The 12993-nt window shown below is 42.5% G+C and overlaps 1 protein-coding gene across 2 annotated transcripts in view; it reads right to left on the reverse strand.

Moving 5' to 3' along the window:
• Positions 1-10983: 10983 nt before the first annotated feature.
• SMPX (small muscle protein X-linked) overlaps positions 10984-12993 on the reverse strand; it is a 54368-nt gene continuing 52358 nt past the window's right edge. For both annotated transcript variants that reach the window (XM_049643580.1, XM_049643581.1), the window contains exon 5: positions 10984-11390. The gene's annotated coding sequence lies outside the window, so the exon portion shown is untranslated. The remainder of the gene's footprint in view (positions 11391-12993) is intronic.

Here is a 12993-nt window from a genome sequence, read left to right on the forward strand (position 1 = left end):
CTACATTATCATATCCTGTCAGTAATTCTGGCCTACAGAGAAGAAGCTCTACCATCACAAATTTATTTCTTAAAGCCATGGGGGGGGATCTTCTGGGGGTTCTCAAGTGACATCATTAGTGGAAGCACATAAATGAATCAATGTAAACATTACTATGTCTGTAAGTCTTTAGAATCCTTGCAAATGAATTTCTTGGATCTGTATCATTTAAGGTAAGCCACAACTGACTACAGGTTTCAGTGAAGCAGCCAAGTCAACTCTTAGAAATATTTTCAGCCTCTCAAGCTAGCCTACTAGATCCAAAATCTCTGGGAAGTGGACCCATGTTGATTAATTCAGCCCAATATAAAGTTGTGCTTTTCCATTTTTGGTCTAATACCCTCATTTCTACATTTTCCCCAGATTTTTGCTGATTATAAGTGAACATCATGCAATTATTTTGGTGTATAAGCCTTCTTGTTCTGGAGTGACTTGATGATTGGCTACCAGAACTTGCTGGTCTGACTCTAGTGGTGGGGGGCGTAGAGAGTAAGAATTGGCTTTCTATTGAATTGCTTCCTTTAGGAAGTTAGGAGACAGATACCACATAGTAATTTTGGGTAAAGTTTAAAGTATTACTAACTAGTAATAGGAGATTAGGTACTAAATACTTTGGACAACTGTAAAGAATACAGGAATAGTTGATATAGGGAGCAGCCACTACGTCTAGGCTAAGGCAGAACACCTAAGGAAGGAACAAATATGAAAGAAGCCTTATCAACCAAGGCTGAGATTCAGACCTTGGTAGAGAGAGTAAGGCAGTAGTCCTGGAATGCAGATGAGTTCGCTGTGGTGCCACAGAATAGCTATGGCAAGCTGGAAACCAACTCCTGGAGCATCAATGAAACTCATCAGGAAGCTCCCTGTTGAGATGCTGGTAGCACTTGCCAGGAAACCACCAGTGGGGGTGCACAGACGCTTACTGGATGGCGAGTCCCCTGCGCATCTTGCACCTCCCTGGTTGCCACATGCTGAAGATGCAAGGGAAAGCACACCAGCATCAGGAGAGGCCCCTTCCTCCTACTGTGCCCTTGTAGGTCGTGTCTACTGCCAACACTTAACATCATGCAAGAGGGCAAAGGAGAAATGTCTCCCAGGTCTGGCTCTGGTAGGCAATGAGTGGATAAATGGATAGCTGGCATAGGAATGACCTCACCAAACAAAGGACTGCCCTCAACAATCCCTTGATGTTCACTGGACCTACAGCCAATGATCCTGCCATCTTTCATATTTTCATATTTTCCCTTCTGATCCTCATTGCCCCCCCTTTTTTAGCTTTATTTCTTTGGTCAACTGTTTCATTTCCCTGCCCTGGTTAAACCCAACTCTATGAAAGATGGAAGTAAAAATAAAAACAGCCACCATTTGTGAGGGATGAACAGGAAGTAATGTCCTCTGGAGAAAGGCAGGTTTTCCTTACAACATGCCCAGTGCTCTGGGTTTGTTCAAAGAAGAGATTGAAGACAGAGTGGGTTTTGATGATTACCAGCTAGGGGTTGCAGAGAGCACTTTAAAGGAGGTAGGGAGGGCTGGGAGGTGGAAACTGAATGGGGATATACAGAGCCCTGTGGGACTCTAGCAGAGAATAGAAGGGTAACATGTTAGTCTGGGCTTCTTGTAATGAAGGAAAGGAATTTAGGACACAATGAGACTAGTCCTGGTGGTCTTAAGGAGGCTGATGGTGAAGGGGTGAGTATTAGGGGAAGGTGGGAGAGATGAGAACCTACAGCTGCTTGCCTCTTCTCTCCTGCCAGGAGGAAAATGATCCCACCTCTTGGGCGAGGGCTTCACTTGTGATGCTGCCAGTGGTGATGTGGCTGTTCAAAGGGGAATAAGTCTTCAATGAAGACATTATTCCAAGTGACCATGCATGTTTAATTTGCTGGTTTTCCAAAGTTCTACCCCTTAACACTGTCTTTAGAGCCAACTGGGACAAATAACTCATTCCCAATAGCTTCTGTTTCTCTAAGGCTATTTGTCACATCTCATGCCCAGATAGAAATTTCTGTATGAGTCAAGGTTTATGACTGCACATAGTAGATGCTGACCCATCACTGGCAGGATATCGGATAATTCACATATTCAGTGGGAGTGCTGGAGAAACTTGATTGGAAGGAGAATAGGAGAGAAAAGAGTGAGTGTGTCACCAAATTATGCCACAGAAAAGTTTGGTTAGGACACCAGTGTACCTTACTGAGCCATGCCTCAGGCACTGCTGCCATCAGACTGGGGAGGCCACTTCCATCGATCTGGAATGAAATCTAAATAAATTCTGAACTGTCCGCTGCTCCTTTTGCCATTCTAAAATGGCCTGCCTACCTTAATGCATGTGCCCAAGCTCTGGCTCTCCATGGAGACAAGTATCTGTCCTTTCTGTACAGGCAGGCAGGGAAAGATACAGAATGACAGAACCTCTGAATGTTAAGAAGTGAGCACATTGGCTGGTCAAACAGGAAATCTACTCCAGCAAATAACTCACACGTTCCCATATTCATCTCCATGGAAGAATCGTCATTATGCTTGTCAAAATAAGGATCAACGCGAGTAACAAAAAGCTCAAAGTACAAGTAAGTGGTTCTGTTTCTTTCCCTCAGAAATGGAGGCAGTCCAAGAGGAGTGTGGTGGCTCTATGGGCCCCTGCCCACACAGCTTCCAGCACCTAGCCCGGGAGAGCTGCTCCCACTCCCACCATTACATCTGCATCTCAGCTACAAGGAAGGAGGAGCAGGGAAGAAAGAAGTAGCTGACCTCTCCCTTCAGGGATACTTACGAGGAATTATAAACACTGCTTTTGCTTAATGACCCTTAGCCAGAATTTCATCTCGGGGCTCCTGTGAGCTGCAAAAGTGATGGCTGTGCAGGTGAAGTTCAGAGGTTTTATTGCTGAGGAAGACAGGGAAGAATGAATCTTGAGGGACACCTACCGCTCTCAGCCACTCTCAAGGCATTTTTACATTAGGCAGCTGGGAAACTGCCCTCTTGCTCTTTTGGACTCCCATCACCCTGACTCACCGTGGCATGGAAGCCACTGGGTGGAAAGGACTTGCTTGCCACCCTTCAACCTCAAGGCTTTTCAGAACCTCATCTGATCTGCTCAGCCACATTTCCACCACCAGTGCTTTCACTTACTATTCCTCCTGGATGCTGTTATCTCATTTGCCATTTTCACTGCAAAGCCTAGCAGCCCACTAGATCATCAATACCGATTACACATTATGTTCAAGTCATCTTTCTCTCTCTAGCTCTTTTTATTACTTTATTCAAGGGTGCTTTCCTACTGAACTGACACTTAGGCCCCAAGTCGTGAACAGTTTTGCAATGACACATAAACAAGAATGACAAAAAGTCAAGGGTGCTTTGGGGCCATGGGGTTTAACCATGAGGATATTTTTTTGCAGCGTTCAAAAAATTCTAGGAGATGAAACTGTTTTTACAGAAAAGAGAAATCTGGGTCTGATTAACTATTTTTCTAGGGACACATCTATCTATTTTAAAAAACATGCCTTCACAGTTATAGTAATTTTGTATGTTAATTGTATATGGAGAGCAAATAAGATTAATTATGTAGTAATTATCTATATTTATATAGATATACTTACTTACATATGTATTTATATAGATATATGCCTTCCTGGCTTTATCTCTAGATCCTTATGATGAAAATGTAGTTTGACAAATATGCAGGAGGGGGGAGGGGGATAGTTGTGAAATTGAGATAAGATGTCCTATAGAATTTCTATTTTTAAAATTATTTGCATCATCAATACTGTTTCAAAATGGTTACCCTTGTAGGAAAAAAAAAAAGAGAAAAGGATCCCTATCCATGTGTTTGACCCTTCACTCATCTGTAGTGGGAAAATAGCAGGAATGATTCACTTTCTGAATTAATCTGAATTAAAGTAATGTTGTATATTTTAGCCAGTCACATCTTCAGTAGAAAATGTGTCTGTGATCTTCAATAGTATTTTTTTAAATTTTTTCCATTTGTACGTAGAAGTTGTAACCGGCCCTGTGCCTCACCTCTTGGCTTGTACATTTCAGCACACATGACTCAGCTTCCAACCTGCCAATCACCGCATTCCTTTGTCTGGGGCTTTCCCTGACCTGCCGCGTGCACTTTGCCTGCTGGTGGGGCAGGCAGCCCTCAATTAACAATGGATGGGGGTTGGTGCATAAATACCCCAGCTCCCTCATTTGAACTGGAGCGAATATTCTCTTCAGACTTCCAGAGCTTCCCCTGTAGAATTAGGCTTCAGTTACTCATAGTTATAACTGCCTTCCCAGCCTCCCTCTTGAGCTGCCTTCCCGGCCTTATCTCACCTCACCAGAGCGCTATTGGCACCCCCTTCCCTATGGAAACAAGTTACCTTCACTTGAATCCTTGTCTCAGAGTCTGCTACTAAGGAAAGAAACAAAGAGCAAACCAAAAAAAAAAAAAAAATGCTTATTTATGTGCTTACTACCCTGAACATTTGCCTAAATCATAACTTCTGATTTAGGTAAAGGAATCTGGATTATGGGGGGTTTAAATTAAATCCAAATGTTTGGATCATGACTTAAATCACTAGTTATATAGATTCATTTTAAATCATTGTTGGTAATTTCTCCCTGTAATTTAGCTCTCCATTTGCTCATCAGATACGGCCCTCACTGTCACCCTCAAACAGAGTCTTTGCAACTCTTCTTTGTAAGTGTCTGGGTGAGGGACTCCACAATACAGCGTTCTTTCCTCCAGTAGTGCCTGGCTCTGTGCTGGATTAAGACACATTGCCTATTGATTTGGCCGTAGTTTTAGTTTTGAAAACACATGCAGCATTGTAAGTGACCATTACCCTAATAGAGCATCCAGGATTTCAGTGCAAATCGATATGAGTTCAGAGACCATGCTCCTGTGTGCAGAACTGTGGAGCTGGTCCAGGAAAGCAGGAGTGCTGCTCAGAGCTGCTCTGTGGGCTGTGGCTGTGTTAATCTCACTGGAGGAAGGAGAGCAAATAAGGGATTAAGAAAGGGCCAGTGCCTGAGTCACCCCAGGGCAGTTCCAGGTCACATGTACAAGACTATGTGACATTTAGATGTCTCGGGTCACCTCAAGCCAGATTATCTTTTAGTCCTTGCTTGGCTCCCCACACGCACTTGGAAGCTCTCATGCATCCTCCTTGCCCTTCAGAAAAAAAATAGATGATGAGTGTTCGATTGTGTACGAAACAGATAGGCTTCCCCAGCTCAGCCAGACCCCTGGGAAGCCACAGAATCTTCTTCAGTGACCTGACTACCAGGCTCTAGAAGCAAATGCTCTCTCTCTTGGTCTCTCATGTCCTTTTTCTCATTCTCTGTCTCTCCCTCCTTCCCTCCTACACACCTTTCTCTTTACTACTTCTTAAGCAGCAAGAAAGCTCTGAAGTTTAAAAGCACATCCTTTGGACATGTCTTTGGGTAAAGTCATGTGACTCCAGGCTGCCCCTCAGACATTCTTTGCAGCTCCCAGCTCTCTCACCCACCCTCCTTGCATTTGGGTCTCTCAGTACATCAGTTATCAGGTTGAATGGGTCAAGTCTCCTGAGGAAGAATCAGTTGTCCTAAAAATCTGATTCCCAGAACCATAGCAAGTGATTTCAGCTTATTTACTGGGATCAAAAGTTGGCAAATAACCATGATGTCTGAGGACAAGAGACTGTTACATAATCATCCTTTGGCAGAGACAATGAGGTCACATGTTTGCCTGTCTAATCACTGATCGGGGACATGTTTGATTGCAGATAATGTGCTCGCTGGCCCACAACTTAATTACTGAGTGTCTGAATCAACGAAGCTTTCAGATGTAGGTCTTGCCTAATGGTGCATCTGTTAGAGATCATTGCCTTTGCTCAGCCTCTAAACAAAAGGTCTGGGGGATACAATGGGTCATTGCCAGCACTGTTCTCGATGACCTCTCATTGAAAAGTATGCCAGTTCCCACAGTTTATTTTCCAAGCCAGCAATAGGCATTATTGTTTATACCCAGGGCCAAATGGAAGGAATGACTCCGGGGTGGCAGATATTGGTAAAGCCTCTGGTGGAAGCACACTCTCCAAGGAAATTAATGCCACAGTCATTTCAGTATATCTGCAGGCAGAGTCCACTTATCCAGATGGGAAGTTTCCAGAGCACAGAGAGGAGAGAGTTCCTTTCCCAGCTGGTAAAGAAAATATATTGGGAAAAGTCTGGGGAAATAAGCAATAAGCAAAGTAGGGCCAAAATGTTGACTCTGTGGTTTGGTGTCCCAGCAGTTGACCAGGATCTAACTGCAGAGTTTGGAGACCAGTGGGTCTCACTAAGGGACATCCCTCCTGGCTTTTTCCTCCTTCTAGATTTCCCACTCCATGTGTGTAGGGTTTACCTGGATTACAAATGGCGCCCCCTTCCCCCTCCTTGGCCATCATTATCATAACCACAATGCCTGGCAATGACTTAAAGATTTGGAAAAAAATAAATTTGGGGTGGGGGGGGGTTTGGTGTTTTTTGTTTGTTTGCAATTTAAGGAGTCTTGGTCTGTGCACAATTATGTAATCACTAGGCCCATTTCCTTGCCTGCAAATGTAAGTAAATGCAGCATGCCATGTTAAAGAGATTATAATAAAGTTGGATTCACTCAGATTTTAGAATGCCAACCAAACGCCTAATTTCCAATACTGAGCAGAAATATCCATGCCCTCATGGGTGTTGAGCCCCCTAGGAGTTGAGATCTTTTCTTTAGTTTTTTCAAATGTTTATCACCTCCCACTTAATTCAGGAAAGCTCATCTCAGGCTGGGTGAGGAGGGTGAGGATTGCCTGAACCCAGGAATCTTTCTCTGTGTGGTCAGAGCCAGAAGGCACAGTATAAAATAAAACCAAAAACAAAAAAAGAAAAAAATGGGGCACCTGGGTGGCTCAGTCGGTTAAGCGTCTGACTTGGGCTCAGGACATGATCTCATGGTAGGTTTGAGCCCCGTGTCCAGCTCTGTGCTAAGAGCTCAGACCCAGGAGCCCGCTTCGGATTCTGTGTCTCCCCCTCTCTCTGCCCCTCCCTGACTCACGCTCTCTCTCTCTCAAAAATAAATAAAAAGATTAAAAAAATGTTTTAAACCCCTGTAAGTACAAAACCTCCCCTGCCTTTTAAAAAATGTTTTAATGTTTATTTATGAGAGACAGAGACATAGCACAAGTGGGAGAGAGGCAGAGAGAGACACAGAATCCAAAGCAGGCTCCAGGCTCTGAGCTGTCAGTGCAGAGTCTGACGTGGGGTTCGAACTCATAAGCAGAGTGATCATGACCTGAGCCAAAGTTGGATGCTTAACTGACTGAGCCACCCAGGCACCCCTTTTTTCCCACTTGACTAAAGCCTGCCATGAGCTGTAAGGCAGTGTGGCTTGTGTGAGTGCATGGATTGAACTGTGTGTTTCAGAATGTTTCTGAACAAATTCCTCCAGGACCCTGTTTTGTCTAGTGCACCATAGATGCATGAGCAATATTTAAAAGGAGGAATAGTTTCCGGAGAAGCCTAGAATTCTCATTTTGTATGTCTAGAGACTATAAGCAACCCATACTGGGATAAATTCCTGCCTGCATATCCCCCTTCACCCCAGGCACCATTGTTCCACCCAACTCAAGATCACATATGAAAATTAGATTTTAGAGTGCAGACATTCTTTTGCTTTGCAACTCATCTGCAGGCATCTGAAGCCCAAGAGGAAAGCCCCCTTACCCTGTGGAATCCATGTCTTGAATGTATCCTCACCGAACCAGGGAAAGAGCTGGTCATAAAAAAGAGCCTTGTGGGGCGCCTGGGTGGCGCAGTCGGTTAAGCGTCCGACTTCAGCCAGGTCACGATCTCGCGGTCCGTGAGTTCGAGCCCCGCGTCAGGCTCTGGGCTGATGGCTCGGAGCCTGGAGCCTGTTTCCGATTCTGTGTCTCCCTCTCTCTCTGCCCCTCCCCCGTTCATGCTCTGTCTCTCTCTGTCCCAAAAATAAAAATAAAAAACGTTGAAAAAAAAAAAAAGAGCCTTGTTATCTAATGGTGCAGTCTCTCCTAGTCAAGGGTGGAACTGAATTATTTTGCACAGAAGTCAAATGTTATGAGAGTGATTTTTCTCCTTTAATAAACAAGTATGGGGTTGAGGGATATGAGGCCAAGTGCATCCCAGAATCTGAAAATGATTACTTAATTGAGGTTGTTTTTCTTTCTCTGAAGAACACCTTTAGGTGATTGTGTTGTTACCACTGTATTCTTATTTTACAGCTGAATTCCCTCTTTTATAATCAGTGTATATATATTTTTTGACAGTATGATTTGCCTTCAGTGCAGAATCTAATCAGATTTGGTCATTTGCTTTGAGCAGAAAATGAACTCAGTGCATAAACTTGAAGGGTTTTGTTCACCTAGCAACATGCTGGTAGAGGTCATATTCTCCCCAAGTGGTTGTTCTGTGTGGGGCTTGTTGACTGAATACACAGTTGTGTCTGAATGGGATGTTAATATATCCTCTCCTTTAGAGAAATTTCATTAATGGTATATGAGGCAAGGAACTAGCTGTGGACCACATCGATGCCTACATTCAGAAAGAGGTTAAAATCCCAAAGGAACATCAATTACCAGGTTAAATGCTGTTTCTATCTCAAGTTGATTACAAAGCCCTGGGATAATGCCACACACCCTCCAGGGGAACCAGTTGTAATTGATCAACCTGTGGTCCTTGAATCCAGATGAGCCCTCTTCTCATTCCTCATGAAACCTTCCCATGTCTTATCTCAGAGCGGGGAGCCCTGATTCTAGGTCAGCCCAAGAATGTAAGTGTGGTAGTTTCATGGGATGGTACATCCAGATTAGTACTGTTCCTTATCAAAAATGAGAGGCTTTTTGTAAATCCTCTGTTCTAGTTAGAAATAAGGGATTCATTTGAGTCATCATCCCCCATACCCTGGGCCTAACTTTTAAAATTCTACTACTGTCATTCATCTATTCAGGAAGTAACCTTGGAAGCAAAGCTAATTACCTTCCAATCTGTGCTCTTAAAATATAAAGATCCTAAAAAATGATTTGTTGAGAGGATTTTGGAGAGCCTTGCGTGTCCCAGATGGCTTCTGCTCCAAAGGAGATGGTTTTCAGGTGTCTCACACAGTCCTGAACCCTGTGGGGTTTTCTCTTTCATCACTCAAACACAGTATTGAAGTATCAGAAAATCCCATATGGGGATGGAGTGGGGAGAGGGGATGTGAGAGAGGGTTTCTAGCAAGGTGATATTCTGGGAGAATGTGCGCTCCTCCCAGCACTTAGCTTAGAGCCTGCCACCAAGAGTAGGCAGCCAGGCAGTGTGGGCAGGGCTGCCGAGATCACACTGGGGCATCCCCACCTATTAGCAGAACACCTGACATTTGTACCATGTAGAGTGCTGGCACTGAAAATGCTGTTCTACCTTATGCTTTACTTTAATTGCTCAAACTGATGTCATGTCTGGTTTTGTTCTCTCTCCTAATGAACCTTCAACTACTTGTATCTTGTTTCTTCCACATGGAAAAGTTGCATAATAATTGGTTGTTTACAAACAAGATATATAAGGCTCTTCCAAATATGAATTGTTAAAGAGCCATTTAGCATGAGGCTTGTGAATATTTTTAAATACCTTCATTGAAAGTAAATGCTGTCTTTTCTTATATGTGCTGTCCAATGAATGATAGAATGTGGAACTTGCTAAATCCCAAATACAGTGAATTTGAGCCTTAACAAAATAAAACACATAGTAAATTAAAAGCTGTCAACAAATCCATTGAATTTGATGACTCTGGTCTGTATTATGCTACACATTTGACTTGGGAGACTGCAGGAAAGTATGAAGACAATTTTTATAACATACAACCAGAATGTAATTTTGAAACAAACATGGATCATTTATATATAAACAAAGGGAATACTGAGGCTAAAAAAAAAAAAACCCTTCCCAACTACCCTAATTAGGAAGGAGTGGAATTGCCCAAGGCAACACAATGCCACATTATTTAGGACCTGTTCTGCTAACAGGATTAAGCTGGCAGGTTTTGTTCTGACTGATAGTCTCTTCCTATGCATCTATATTAGACTTAGATCACCAGGCTAAACCACAGCCCAGGGACGGGTGCCTTTTCAGGAAAACCTAAACTCATCAGGCCCTCCTGAATCTATAGCCAGTCACGTGTTTGTGCACAATTGTCCTGCTTTTAGAAACTGATCTCTTAAGAAACAGGAAAGCTAAAGACTAATTTTTGCTTGGGATGTTTAGAAGAACATCTGATTTTTTTTTTTTTAATGGGAGGCACTGAAGCGAGGAAAATTTCATGATGCTGGGGTCTCTGTATACCCGGTAGGTGACACACTTGCCTTTAAAACATTGTGGTTTCCAGAACCTGGTTCCTCAAACCTTCACACTGTGATGTTGCCCTGGTATCTGTGAAGATCAGAAGGCTCTGGAGGGACATGAGTAACTCTTTGGTTTATGATGGTGTTGACCACTGATTAAGTTTCATAGGGACTATCTTAGCAGCAGGAGATAGGTTTCATCTTTCTTTGGACAACTAAGATATGACCTGCCCCTTCTCTTTTGTTCTGATCCTTCTGCTTTATTTTGTTGTGCCTTTTAATGAACTCTTTCCCTCCTGAACAAAGGGAATTTCTGAGCCTCTATGGAAGTAAAATGCATTCAACATAAAGGTCATCCTTGGAGGAGGAATATCAACAATGCCCAGTTCCTAGGGCAGTATTTAACTTCATTTGCAGTGATCAGTCAGCCATAATTTTACCCATGGTACCTGGTTACTCAGAAGAAGAAACCCCCTCTTAAGCAATGTGGGATTTGGTTGGTTCTTATATCTCATTTCTCTCCATGTGGCAGAATATGTAGCTATCTGAAAGTATGAAAATTAATTTAGTCTAGATTCACATTTTACATTTACTCAAGTATTTGAACTCATAAAAAGTTTATTGATATAATTGAGGACGTGAAGAACTAAAATACATTCCCCAAACTGACCAAAATAGTGTGTGAAGTAGTTTAGAGAACTTCCGATGGAAATCATTGTTATTCATATTGCCCTATCCCTCTCAGTAAATCCTGCTCTTCCTTAAAACCACACCATCCAGTTGGTGAATTCTTGAGCTGATTTGCTCTGCAAGGTGCCAAACATGAAGATAAAGTAAGAAGTGCAGCCAACTAGAAGGAAGAGATATAAATGTACAAAGAAGACATTTCTGCTAGAGTCTCAGGCATTCAGGAGGTTCATAATCTTCATACAAATATATAAAATCTTTTCATGAGCTATTTTCATTTGAATCCATTCTCTTTCTCTTCAATTCTTCACATCAAACCTGCAAAATAAAAACCAAAGGAAGAGTTAGTTTTGTTTTCATGGTTATATTTAGGGATAACTTGAAAATCAATATGTTAGGTACAAGTCAAGATTGAAGACCTTATTTTCACTTGGAAACTTCATCTCTTGATTCCATGAATGTAAAATGAACTATGAGTAGAAGCTGTGACGATCAACTTTAGCTCTAGTGATTTAAGTAATTCCAAACTAAATTAGGATGGCTTACCTCTGAAATGATTAGAATATAAGGCTAACCTTACATTTATGACTTGAAGACCTTTGGTCTCTGTGGTAAATTTGCAATCGTGTATCCAATTTTACACCCCTGCCTACTTCCATTGCCATGTAACTTTTTTGTTTCCTACTATTGTGGGTGGGGTATAATTCCTCATGTCTGAGTTTGGCTGTGAGACTTGCTTCAACCAACAGAATGAGGCAGAATGGTCTGCCAGTTATGACCCTGGGCCTCAAGAGGTATCACATGTTTTTGTTAACTCTCTTGCATGTCTGCCATTGGCCTGCCTACTTATCCCAGGAAAAGGATAAGAAACATGTGCAGTTGAGACACCCCAGCTAACATGCCCCAACAAAGCCCCATCTAGCACAGAGCCCCAGCTAATAGAGGTGCATAAGTGATCCCAACCTAAATGAGCCACAAACATATGAGCCAGTATAATGAATGATTTTGTTCTAACCCATTGGATTTTGGTGGGTGCAGCAATAGATCATGGATGTGGTGCCATTTCTTTTAAAATCTCTTGTAATGTAGAGATCTTTGGACATTATTTACACATTTGTTTTTCATTATTCCTGGGTGTCATACCTTGTGATTTTATGTGAATAGGTTGCATCTTTTTTAACAAATAAAATGCTACTTTTTTTTTTTAATTGTCAATGGCTGGAGAAAGAAAACTCCACAAACAAGGCTCTGCCACTGCTGTGACAGACACTATGGCTTGGTGCTCTCGCTTTCTCTCTCTCTTTCTCTTGCTCTTTTTTTTTAATTTTTAAAAATGTTTTATTTATCTTTGAGAGAGTGTGTGTGAGCAGGGGAGGGAAATAAAGAGGTGGGGACAGAGGATCTGAAGGAGGCTCTGTGCTGACAGCAGAGAACCCGATACTGGGCTCAGACTCACAAACTATGAGATCATGACCTGAGTCAAAGTCGGAAGCTCAACCAACTGAGCCACCCAGTCACCCACCGGCTTGTCTCTCTCTGTATCCATTCTCAACTACCTTCACCCTTGTTTTTTCTCTACTACAAAGGCTGATAGGCAAATACTCTACCTCCCAGTCTCTCTTAAAACTAGAGGCAGCTGTGGGACCCAGTCATGGACAATGAGCCCTGAGGAGAATTCTATAGCAGAGGTCTATTTTTTTTCTTTTCAAATTTTTATTTAAATTCTAGTTAGCTAACATACAGTGGAATGGATTCAATGATGAATTCAATGATGCATCACTTACATACAATACCCAGTGCTCATCACAAGTGCCCTCCTTTATTTAAAAAAAAAAAAAAAAGTGCCCTCCTTAGTATGCATCACCCATATAACCCATCTCCCCCCCCCAACCTCTCTCCATCAACCCTCAATTTGTTCTCT

The sequence above is a fragment of the Panthera uncia genome, chromosome X (assembly GCF_023721935.1).
Source record: "Panthera uncia isolate 11264 chromosome X, Puncia_PCG_1.0, whole genome shotgun sequence".
Lineage (NCBI taxonomy): Eukaryota > Metazoa > Chordata > Mammalia > Carnivora > Felidae > Panthera > Panthera uncia.